Consider the following 12,586-nt stretch of genomic DNA (forward strand, 5'->3'; position numbering starts at 1 on the left):
ATTAAAAAATATTAACAATTAAAAAAGAGATTATGTAATAGAGTTGAGTTCTTTAAGTAGGCAAAAATAAACCCACTGCTTAAGAATTAAAAAAAAAAGTAGCTGAGAAAAAAAAAAGAGAGAGATGCAAATAAAAACCACAATGAGACACCATTTCACAGTAACAGTGGCAAAGTTTAGTAGGGCAGCAAATAATAAATGTTGGTGGGGGATATGGTGAGATAGGAACTATTCTACATTGTTGTTGGGATTGTAAAACAATACAACCATTCTGAAAGGCAGTTTGGCATTTCCTCAAAAAACTGAATATAGAAATTCCATATGACCCAGCTATTTCAGTGCTTGGAATATACTCTGAGAAACTGAGAACTGGGGCACAAACCGAGTCTTGTACACCAATTTTCATAGCAGAATTATTCACCATAGCAAGAACATGGAAACAGCCCAAACACCTAGCGACAATATAATGGATTAAGTAATGATGGTACATTCACACAATGAAACTCTATGCAGCACACAGAAACAATGTTTTTGTAAATTACTACCTAACTTGGGAGGGACTGGAGAGAATTATGCTAGGTGAATTAACTGTCTCAAAAAGACAAAAACTATATAAGACCATTATTGTAGAACAAGTATGAGGATCCAAGGAGGTGAGTGGTAGGCTTAATCATAGCGTCACACAATTTAATGAGTGGAAGAAGTGGTGAGTAAAGGATAGAGGAAAGATCCAGTATAAAAAACAAACTGTCCTCCCCTCCCCTCGCCTAACATAAAATAACTTCTGGAGACCTTCCTTTGGTCTCGTAAGTCTTTGAATCTGAAGTAGAACTAAAAGAGAACGTCCTCTTCTCCTGTAGAGTCTGTTGGGGATTTTCACCTCTGAAGACTCACCATCTTTGGGTTAACAGTGTAATTGACTAGGGACTATGCCACTCGAGCTTCCAGAAGTGTTTAATAGACCTCAGATTATATTCATTTCACATGAGAAATTGCTTTTCTTATTTTTAAGCGTACAAGTTGGTTTTCAATTATTACCAAAATGATTGTTATTCTTATTACCACTGTCTTCCATCAATAAATGGTGAAGGAATACATTTGACTTTAAAATTGGGCTTGAGAATATAATTAGGAAAAGAAATCTTATTAAAAATAATTATACTTATGTATGAGGAATCTATTATTTCATTTGAATTCTGACATCCTAATTGGGAAGAATATCTTTGAATGTTGGCTTTAGAGTTGTGTGTGCATGTGTCATGAGGAAAGCAATGTCGGTATTTATTTCTCCCATTCTCTTTCTCTCTTTGTGTGCATGTGTGTGTCTATGTGTCTGTGTGTAAAATACACTTTCAAAAGTCTATGACCTTGTCCAATTAACGCATTTTAAGAACCTTTTTCAAAATACTTTGATGTGAAAAAGGGTCAAGAACCCAACAAGAACATGGTCATGTTCAAATCAGCTATCCAGCTTTGCAAATTAAATTTCAAAGTGGATAGAAATGTGAATTTTGATTATTAATAATGCAACTCTTGTTCATCCGGGGTAAGTTCGTTCCTTTTTGGTGCTCTAGTTAAAAGAAAGAAATGCCTTTTTCAATTCTTAGGCAGGAAAGCTTAACTTTCTACTTTGAAGGCAAAATATTACCTCTTTTTTGAGCATTTTAATAGGTGATTTAAAAATCCAAAATTTCTAGCCAGAATAGTACAATATCTTAACAGCATACATTCTGAATGATCACAGATCATGCTTGCAGTTCCTAATTATTCATCATGACATTTAAAACCAATCCACTTGCCTTGACAGGCATAGCATTATATTGTGATGTTCAGATTTGCTAGAGACGACATTTTCCTCCCTTTGTTACATTCTGTTAACAACCTGTCCAGTACAGCATAATTTTTGCTTTGATACCAATTAGGCAAATTGCAATACCGCTATAATCCAATTGCTGATGAATGATGTGAAACCATGGTTTATGTAATAGAATGATTTAAAACACTGCAATAAAGAACACATGGGCTACAACAGTACAGATAATATTTGCTGAACTATTTATATGATTAATGTTCTTATAATGTTTGCATTCTTACTATCCCATATCATTTCTATGTTTTTAGTGTTTTTATAAACAAAATAAATGTAGTTTTGCATAATAAAAAGTATAATATCTCAAAGAAAAATTATTCTAGGCATATTTTAAAAGCACCAAAAATTTGCCTATATAAAAATGCATTACATCTAACTTATTTTATTTCAAATTAATATATATCTAAAAACATTATTTGAAATGGTATAATGTTACTTTTCAAATGACAGAAACCAATTTCATAGTCTTTCACTAAATAACTGGGCTTACTTTCCAGACAACATGAAATAGTGTGTGTTTTGTCTTTGTTTTGATAACCAACACACACACACACACACACAATTCATTTGGTATGCATATTCTTAATAAACAACCTAATCCATTTTATTATATACATTCTTTGTTTTTTTCTTAAGATAAAATAGTGATATTGTAACATAATACGAAGTAGGATTTTAATCCTAAATTCAGAATTATAAGTATTTTGTCACTACACCTGATCAGAACAAAATAGAAAGCTATTAGTGGTATGTGTTTTATCCCTATAATTGATCATTAATATTTTTATAGTTTAGCATTCTTGAAATGTTATCTTAAGATAAAGATTTTGTGTATGACAGTTACTTACATAGAATCTATTGTTAGTCATGAATAAGACCTTTAATGTTCCTCTTCTAGACTGCTGAATTTACATCCTTTTTATTACATTTCATATAACTTCAGATATATAGTCTATCTACCTATCACATTGCACGTAGTTCTTGAATTCCATGTTATGTCAAGGCATATGTACATCTGAACATCATGCCCTTGTACAGAACTCAATTTGTGATATGTTTATTCTCTAAAGCAATAATATTTTAATTATTTCAACTATAACAAATGCTATAGATATTTGCTGGCATCTAAAATCAGCAATGCTACTGTATTTTTAAAGAAAGACAAAACATTTCTAAACTCGCCTACATTTTAATTTCATTTTTGTTGACTATTATTTTTAAAACAAGGAATCTGTTCAGTGTGAGAATGTAAATTTTACACGCCCCCCAAAAAATACCACTTTGAAAGGAAACCACATTTGCTTCTTGGTAAGTCAACGCTACTCACTTCAAGCCAAGGGAATTACATTTACATAAAACGTAAACTATAAACGGCAAATTTGGCCATATCTCATCCTCACAAATGCAATGTTTCATAAATACAGAAGACTGACCATGTTGACAGACCCATTGATGTTAAATGGTGATGTATACCACTGGATTGCTGGGAAACAATAGCAGCAGGAACAAAAATCTGGCATTTAACAACCAGAAATAATGTGTGTTGAGGGGGTGGCGGTTCAGGTACTTTCTTGCTTGGTTTTTTGGTGTTTTTTTTGTTTTTTATTGTTGTTTTTTTTTGTTTGTTTGTTTTGTTTTTAGTGAGTAAAGGTACTGACCATGATTCAAAAAGGCAGACATGCAAACTGTGCCAGGCTCTACACAGATTAACAAATCCTCTATACTCAAGGATGTTTCTCTCTGTATTACATGGAATGAACTGTTCATTAGTTCAGGCAAGCCTCAAGCTCATATATGATCAATTCCTTTCAATAAACCAGTAAATCAATTGATGTTGAGTTGATTCTGACTCATGATGACATCATGTCTGTCACTTGTAATATTAAGGACCTAACTTAGAATTGCAGTTTTGGCAAGTTCAATATACAATATTAGAAGACCAATGTTAAAGTTAAGCATGCTTAACTCAAGAAATATATTATAAAATGCATGCTAAGTATCTTAACTCTCAGAGATTTATTTATGTGATTTATACTTGTGAATTGTTTTAAGACAAAGACAACAAAATTATTAAATAGTAAGTCAACAAATATTTATTAAATGCATAGTATATGATAGACAAACAGTTCCTCAACTGGGGACTGAATGTTGACAAGCTGATTACCTTGAAATATACTTAAAGTTTACTTTTTTTTTTCTTCTTCTTGAGTTTCTGGTTACTAAACTATATAAGATAAACTAGGTGGTTTCAAAGGTAACTTTTACATGAGAATCAGAGAAACTATATGTGTGAAATAAAGACAGTGGAATGCAGGGAAATATTATATAGGTACTGAAAAAATTGATAAAGAATTTAAATTTTATTCTAGTCATAATAAATGTAAGCTGAATAAACTGGATGGTAATGGTTTGGATTTAAGTTACAATTAAACCCATGGAACAATTTCATTCATGAGAAATAAGAAGATCTGAATAAAGTAGCTCTGCTTCCTCTGTGGATTGCAGGTTAGGGAATGATGAAGAATAGGAGGATTTGGGGAAATAAGAGTGGTCTACTTAGGGAACTCTGATAACTTAGGAGTAATGAGTTATTCGAATCCACAGGCTGTTCTACAGTAGATAGACAATCTCTTCCTGGCCTCTGAAAACCTGATGGTGGATCAGCTATGAGTTAGTTCTGATTCAGCAGTACATAACAGCAAGAAGAAGTTTGGAGGAGACATGGAGATTTAATGCCAGTGGAATAGAGGAGAAAGATGGTTCACAAAGTCTTCCTGTTTAATTGGAGGAGCTCAAGGGCAACAAGAAAGCTCAACTTTATCTTGTGAGCTACATAGTTACTATTTTATTGGTAAAAAGCTTTTGTATTTTATACTGTTTCTATTATAACTCATCATTTTGCTTGGTTTATTTTTCTTTTTGCTTTCTGTGTTAAAACTCTTAATGCTCCTGCTGGCATCTTCACTAAAAGCTATAAGCCAACCTATCAGGCAGTTCTCTGTTACGTTCTTACCTAACTCTGCATAGGGAATAAGCCCATTTATTTTCTATATCAAAACTCACTGTTGTGGAGAAAAAACTAATTCTCTAACTGAGTTAAAACGGCAAGATCATTATCCAAAGAATCAGCTCTCTAATCTATGTTAACTCCTAATTTCTTCGGGTTTAAAATTTTCCAGGGGAAAATTTAAGAAAAAGTCAAACCTAGGCTAAGAAGCATAGCTAGAAAAGCTATTGTTTTCAACTCTATTGCCCCAGTTACTACACCAATCTGTTCCACCTGGGGTCTTCCTCTTCTGCACTGTCCCTCCAACCACCCTTCCAAGCATAATGTCTTTCTCAAAGGACTCATCCCTCATAATCACGTGCCCAAAGTATGTGAGATGGAGCTTCAAAATCACCCTTTCCAAGACAGACTTTTTTGATATTTTGGTGGTCCATGGTATGCTCAAGACTCCTCTCCAAGACCACAACTCAAAGGCATCAATTCTTCTTCTGTCATATTTAGTCATTGTCCAGCTCTCTGAGGCATACATAATTGCAAAGATCATGGCCTGGATCCAGCACACCTTAGTCTCTAGATTGACATCATTGCTTCTCCCTTCTCTGGAGAGGTCCTTGATAGCAGATTTTTCCAGTGCAATTCGTCTTCTGATTTCCTGACTGCTGGTACCAACAGTGTTAGTTGTGGAAACACACAAGCTGTAATTATAAATAATTTCAATTTCTTCTTCCTGTATCATGGTGCTATCAATTGACCCAGTGGTGAAAATATTTGTTTTCTTGATGTAGAGCTTCAATCCATATTAAAGACTACAGTCCTTGACCTTCTGCAGCAAGTGCTTCAGGTCTTGCTCAGTTTCAGTAACTCTTTGTAGTGAATTATGAAATACATTACAAATATAAAGAGGAAAATTGAGAATTTTCAGATATTATAAGTGTTTTATAAAACATTGTATAATGAATTGGTTGTTTATCATAAACCACAAACATAAGGAAGGTGATGAGGAACAGTCATATGCACTGTCTCTCAGGTGGAAATAATGACTATCTATAGGAACACTTTTTGAGTAGCATTGAATGCTATGCGCAAGTATAAAGAGGTACCTTCCCCCCCCCAATCATTCCTGGTAAAAGAGAAATTTTCATGATTCCTTATAGTAACCAAAACATTAAAAGTATGGAGCAAGAATTGCTTTCTTCTACCAGAGAAATTTTAAACCACTTGTTAAAGGAGATTCTTTATCTGCAGATATCACATACATAAGCTAACTTACTTCAGACTGTTTTTAATTATTAAGAGTGGCTCAAGACTCTTAAATAATGGTAGCTATTTATGTTAAGTATTTCTATGTAAAATAGTTATATTCTTTACAGGAACGAGATAGAAGATAGAGACTGAGGGAAGAAAACTAGAATTGCAGAAATAAGTAATGTAAACAATGATACATCTGGTCTTGTGATGGAGGACAGTGGGGGAAATTCCTATCTTTAACTATTAGGCATGTTGACTTTTAGAAATATACTAAATGGATAAAACATAATGTAATTAAACTTTTAAGAAAAATACTTAGCATTATGATAATCATTTCCATTTTGGCAATCCTCTCCATTTAGTAGATTTTGTTGAAATCAGTGATATAGTTTACATGACTTGCATTCTTTATTGTAGCTTTACTATTCTGAATTGTAGGAGTGTTTTTAGTTTTTTTCTATAACATATTGCATTAATGATAATGGGTGACTGGAATTCAAAAAAATTAGGAACAGGGAAGAAGAATTAATAATTGGAAAGCATGGACTTGGTGACAGAAATGAGGCTGGAGAGAAAATGATGAAATTTTTTACAATCAATGATTTATTCATTGCAAATACTTTTTATAATAAACATAAATGGCAACTATACAAATAGATTTCACCTGGGGGTGTGCACAGAACTCATATCAATTACATTTGTGGAAAGAATAATTTGAGAAGCTTAATAATATAAAAAACAAGACCAGGTGCAGACTAAGGAACAGATCATCAGCTACTCATATGCAAGTTCAAACTAAAGCCAAAGAAATATAAATCAATTTCACAGGAACCAAAACTTGACCTTGAATTTATCCTACCTGAACTTAAAAATCATCTCAGGAACAGGTTTGAGGCTTTGAACACTAATGAGCAAAGATCAGATGAGCTATGGGAGGATATCAAGAATATCACCCAGCAGAATCCTTAGCTATCAGAGAGATGCAAATCAAAATAACTATTACATATCATCTCACCTTAGCAACAACAGCAAAATTCAAAAGGGTAGTAAGCAACAAATGCTGGTGAGATTGTGGAGATATTAGAACTCTTATTCACTGCTAGTTGGAATGTAAAATGTTACAACCATTATGAAAAATGGTCTAGCACTTTCTCAAAAAGTTGTAAATAGAAATACCACTTGATCCCAGCAATTCTACTACTGGGAATATACTCTAAAGTAATCAGAGCAACCACTTAAACAAATGTATGCACACCGATGTTTATTTCTTTTTTATTTGTAAAAGACATGGAAGCACCCCAAATGTCCTTCAACAAAGGAACGGATAGAAAAACTATGGTACATGCACACATGTAATATTATGCAGCAGTGAAAAACAATGAAACAGTGAAACATTACACAACATGGGTACCCTGAGGAAATGATGCTAAGTGAAATAACTCAGTCACAAAAGGGCAAATACTGTGTAACACCTCTGTTAGAAAATAGGATAGACTGAGGGCATGGAGAAGGAATGGAGGAAGTGTTGATAAAAAATGAACACTGCATTAGAACAGATAAGGGGGAAAACTGTCTGAAAAGAATATATGATTATGTTTTATATGTATGAGAACAATCTGAAACAAGTGGTGCATTGTAGGGTTGGCTGGCAGGAGGGGAGGGGAGGTGTCTAGATAATATGCAACAATGAATAAATAAAAGAGAGGAGGGGGGAAAAGGTCATTACATAGACAGGGGAGGAAGAAAGGACCAAAATGAATGTAAGAAGACACTCTGAATATTGAAGTAGAACAATGAGAAGCTAAAGCAGATTGAAAAAAAAGCAGAAAATTAAGGAGCTGAACAGAAGATTTCAAAGGGCACCTCAGAATGGCAAAGCAAAATATAATGAAATGTGCAGAGAGCTGGGGTTGATAAACAGCCTAACTCAATTGGAATTTCTTAAGCTGAAGAAACTGAAGAACAAGTTTAAACCTGGAGTTGCCATACTTAAGGAAGCCATGAGCAGAATATTGAATGATCTAGGAATCATTAAAAGAATATGGAAGGAGTACATAGAGTCACTGTAAAAAAAAAGGCTGAAATAGAAGAATTTCATGAAACAACATATAATCAAGAGGCAATGGTGGTGAAGGATGAAGTTCAAGCTACTCTGAAAAAAAAATTGGGAAAAAAACCCAACGATTCCAGGTATTGATAAAATACCAACTGACCTATTTCAATAAATAGACGAAGCTTCCCTGGACATGCTCACGAGATATTGTACCACGATGTCTAGAGGATAACTACTTGGCAAACTGACTGAAAGAGATCTCCATGTATTCCCATTAAAAAAATATGACCTATGAGAGAGAGAGAGAGAGCAGAAGTTATATAACAATATCACTATTATCACATGAAAACAAAATTATGGTAAATATTTTTCAGAAATTACTGAAACAGTATAGCAACAAAGAACTGCTAGATTTGCAAGCTGATCACTATGAGATGAAGATGACTTGATGACACATAACATAAACAACATCATTAAAAATATACTGTTTCATTTTGCTTATCTCTCTTGCCCTCTTCCCTAAAGGAGTTAATAATAATTTAGATGAAGCACCTGTTCTTGGGCCTGCTGCTAAAAGAAATCTGCACAATGATATAGTACTTCTGAGAGTACCTCTCTAATCATGTTATCACACTTTTTTGTGTGTTTTGTCTTTGTTGTTCTTAAATTTGAACAAATTATTACATTACAAATCAAGCTAAGTATTTCATAGTGCTTGGGAGCTCTCACCATAGTTTTATGCTTTAATAACGAGCTCTCTTTGTTTAGTGATGAGGAGTTGCACTGCCAACACAAAGGCATGTGGTTCCAATCTACCAACTGCTGCATAGAAGAAAGATGTCTCCCCTTGTGTGATTAACTGTCTCCGAAAACCCACTGGAGGGTCAGCTGGAAACCTTATGAATAGCAGTATAACACTGTGACAGTCTGTCACTGTGTTGGAAGTTGGGAGACTCTTAAAATATAATTAAAAGAGAAGCTTTCTGAATTAGAATTGATCTTAAAACTATGGATGGCATACAGCCTTTAGAACTTTTCGTTTCTTAATGGCATGATTCAAAATTAGAATAAACAATTATAAAAAAAAACTATTAGTAATTGAAATAAAAGAAATAAGAATGTAGGAAAATTGAAAGGTGTCAGTGAAAGTCTTAAACAAGATAGTTTAGGTTTAATGAACTTATATGAAGTATTTGACCATTTTTAAGCAGACAAACTTTTTTTATTTTGCTAGGAATGGCAAACTGAAGAAAAATAACATCACATACATTCTCAAAAAGAACATTTCATTATCTTGAAGTACAATGCTGTCAGATATAGAATATTTACACTCCTTCAAAGAACAGATTGACTATCAAAATTTACTCACTGGCAACTGATACCATGCATGAAGAAATTAACCTGATCCTTAGCAAATGAAACATTTTAATAAAATATAGCCTTTATTCTCACAACATTGTGGATTTACAGAAATTGATTTTATCATCTAGAGAATCTGCAGTTTAAGCACATAATTTTCATCATATTTTAACTGCTAACTCTTCAATTTCCTCAAGGCTGTTTAACACACAGTAGTAGAGCAAGGGATTAAACAGTGGATGGAATTTGGACAAGATGCTGCCTTGGGGTCAGAGTGCTCAGCACAGCCATAGGTTGAATCCCAACCAGCTCACGCTGTGTGTATAAACTTCACTGGGGTTATACGTTTCCTGCTGTGCACGCAGGAGAGCTTAGCTTCCATCAATGCAAGTAACTGGTCCGTTCTTTCCTTTTAGTTGGCTCTCACCCAGCTTCTCCTTTCCATGAATAAATGTCATGAATATGGTCCAATCAGATTAAAGGCCCCACTTTAGCATTCACGCTCAACATATTCACAGTAGAATTTTAACAATGCAGCTTTTTTACTTGCCTATCGTAAGCAGTTTCTTCATTTGAAATATACCAGTATGCAATTTCTATACGCATTCTAAAATCCCAGCATGGTCTTCTGGGGGTTACTCCTAGAACCAGATTTAATGAGCCCTAATGTTTTCTCTGAGCTATCAAGAAGGACATTAATAAACTCAAAGCACAACATTGTTTCAGAAAGAAAACCAGCAATGGAGATGTATTCCATACACTTTGAAAAAAGTTTCTTGAAAAGGACAGTAATTTGGACTAGGCCACGTTAGGAAAGCTGGATTCTACAGGTATGAGTCCAAGGAGACGATACTAGGGAGCATATGGCTACCAAATCAATCCCTGAAACCTGAGAGTGTAGGAATCCATTAGTGATCTGACAGTGGAAGTAGAAATGTTAAGGAGTCTCTGTCAGAAGAAATTCTATCCACAAAAGGATGGAAGATAGAGGAAAGGATTTTAAGGTAATTATACTGTCTCTACCTTTGAAAGCCTTAAGGAATGTCTTTCAAGGTAAAAGCACAAAATCAACCTCAAACAGTAGCTAAACTATCTTGTCCAGAAACACAAGGGATAAAATATTTGAGTCTACAGCAATTTGTTCCTCAGACTGTTGTTGTTGTTGAGTGTCATAGAGTTGGAACTAACCCATAGCTGATCCTCCAGGGGTTTTTCAGAGGCAGTAATGACACGGGAGGAGATTGACTGTCCTTCTACCATAGAGTAGCTGGCAGTTTCAAACCATCTGCCTTTGGGATTGCAGTACAGTGCAGCTCCTTGCCACTACGAAATTTCCTTGTCGAGAATGAACACCATCTGAAGTTCAAAGCTTTGATTTAACCAAAGTAATTGAAACTGTCAAGGAGCCTGACACAGCTAAAGATGATCAAAGGTGCCCAGTGTTTTCATATGATATAAAATGTTTTTATTGTTTACCATAGAGTTGGGACTGACTCTCTGGTGGGTTTTCAGAGGTTTTTTAATTGCATGGGATGAGATTGCCCATTCCTCTTTCACAGAGTGGTTGGTGGCCTCAAAGCTTATGCCTTTGGGATTGAAGCTCAGCTTCTTGCTACTAGGCCCCAGAGCTCTCTCTGATTCATCCTGGAAAGGGTTAAACCGTGCAAGGATTCTGAGGCTCCATCTAACATATTTTTGGACATGTTCTAAGAAGGGATTGGTCCTTGGAGAGGGACATCATGCTTGGTAGGGTGGAGGGACAGTGCAGGAGGGGAAGGCCCTCTATGAGGTGGATTGATTCAGTGACTGGGGTAATCGGGATGAGTGTGTCAGAGACAGTGCGATTGGCACAGGACAGAGCAGAGTTTAGGGCTGTTGTACATAGGGTCACTATGAGTCGCAAGCGACTCGACAGCACATAACAACAACAACAACAACAACATGCATTTCTTACTTTGATTATAACTTTAGTCCCATGATGTTATTCCTAGAAGTCATAGGTTCAAATCAAGGCTAGATGACAATAATGAGACTTATGAATACAATTATAGAAGGAATGTGTTTGCTATTTCTACCTAACTGCCTTGTTGAGGTTTATTAACTTTAAAAGAATATTGAAATTTAATCCATATTAAAAATTACTGAGACATTTGAAGCCATTTTAATATAAAAAGTATAAATAACAGTTAAATTTCATTCCTTATCAATTCCTTCTCTTGCTTTGGCATGTAAAGAGAATTTTTTGCTAGATTGTATAAAACATAATTTATACTCATTAAACAAAATATATATAATCATTATATACAAACAAAAAATATTATAAGGAAAAAAGATAAAATATTTAATTCACAATGTAAAAAACCTCACTTAACAAACAAGTATATAATCATGTATTAATAAGGCACACTTTGATACTTAATTTGTGTAAGGATGTTCTCTTTAAATATAACATCAGTAACTTGGTGAAAAATAATAACAACCAAAATATCAGAAAATATTTAGCTATTCTTCTTTTCAGAGGCAGTATATCCTATTTTGTGTGGCTTAATTTACTTTCACTGACATCACTTACTGAAATGAGAATTTTTCCTAAACAATTAGCACTTGGCCAAAATTATGTCTTAAATACACCAAAAATAAAAAACCAAAAAAAATCCTGAGTTTTTTCTTAACTATGAGGTGATAAGAAATGGTATCTTAATTTCTAGCACATTGATATTCTTAACTGATACTCAAAAATATTATCCAATTTCTATACAGTATCTATGTCAAGCATTGTTAAAATACTTGATAGCAGTTAGTAATTATTGTATCTGTGACAAACTGTGGCTGACTCTGAGAAGAATGGGAATCCCAGAATATTTAATCGTTCTAATGTGAAACCTATACTTGGACCACGAGGCAGTTGTTCAGAACAGAGCAGGGCAACACTGCATGGTTCAAAATTGGGAAGGGTGTACCCCAGCGATGCATCCTGTCTCCATACCTTTTCAACCTGTATGCAGAGCAGATTATCCGAGAGGCTGGGCTCTATGAGGAGAAGCGTGGC

This window comes from Elephantulus edwardii, unplaced genomic scaffold (genome assembly GCF_000299155.1).
Source record: "Elephantulus edwardii isolate Elephantulus edwardi_28Jun2011 unplaced genomic scaffold, EleEdw1.0 scaffold00013, whole genome shotgun sequence".
In the NCBI taxonomy this organism is placed as follows: domain Eukaryota; kingdom Metazoa; phylum Chordata; class Mammalia; order Macroscelidea; family Macroscelididae; genus Elephantulus; species Elephantulus edwardii.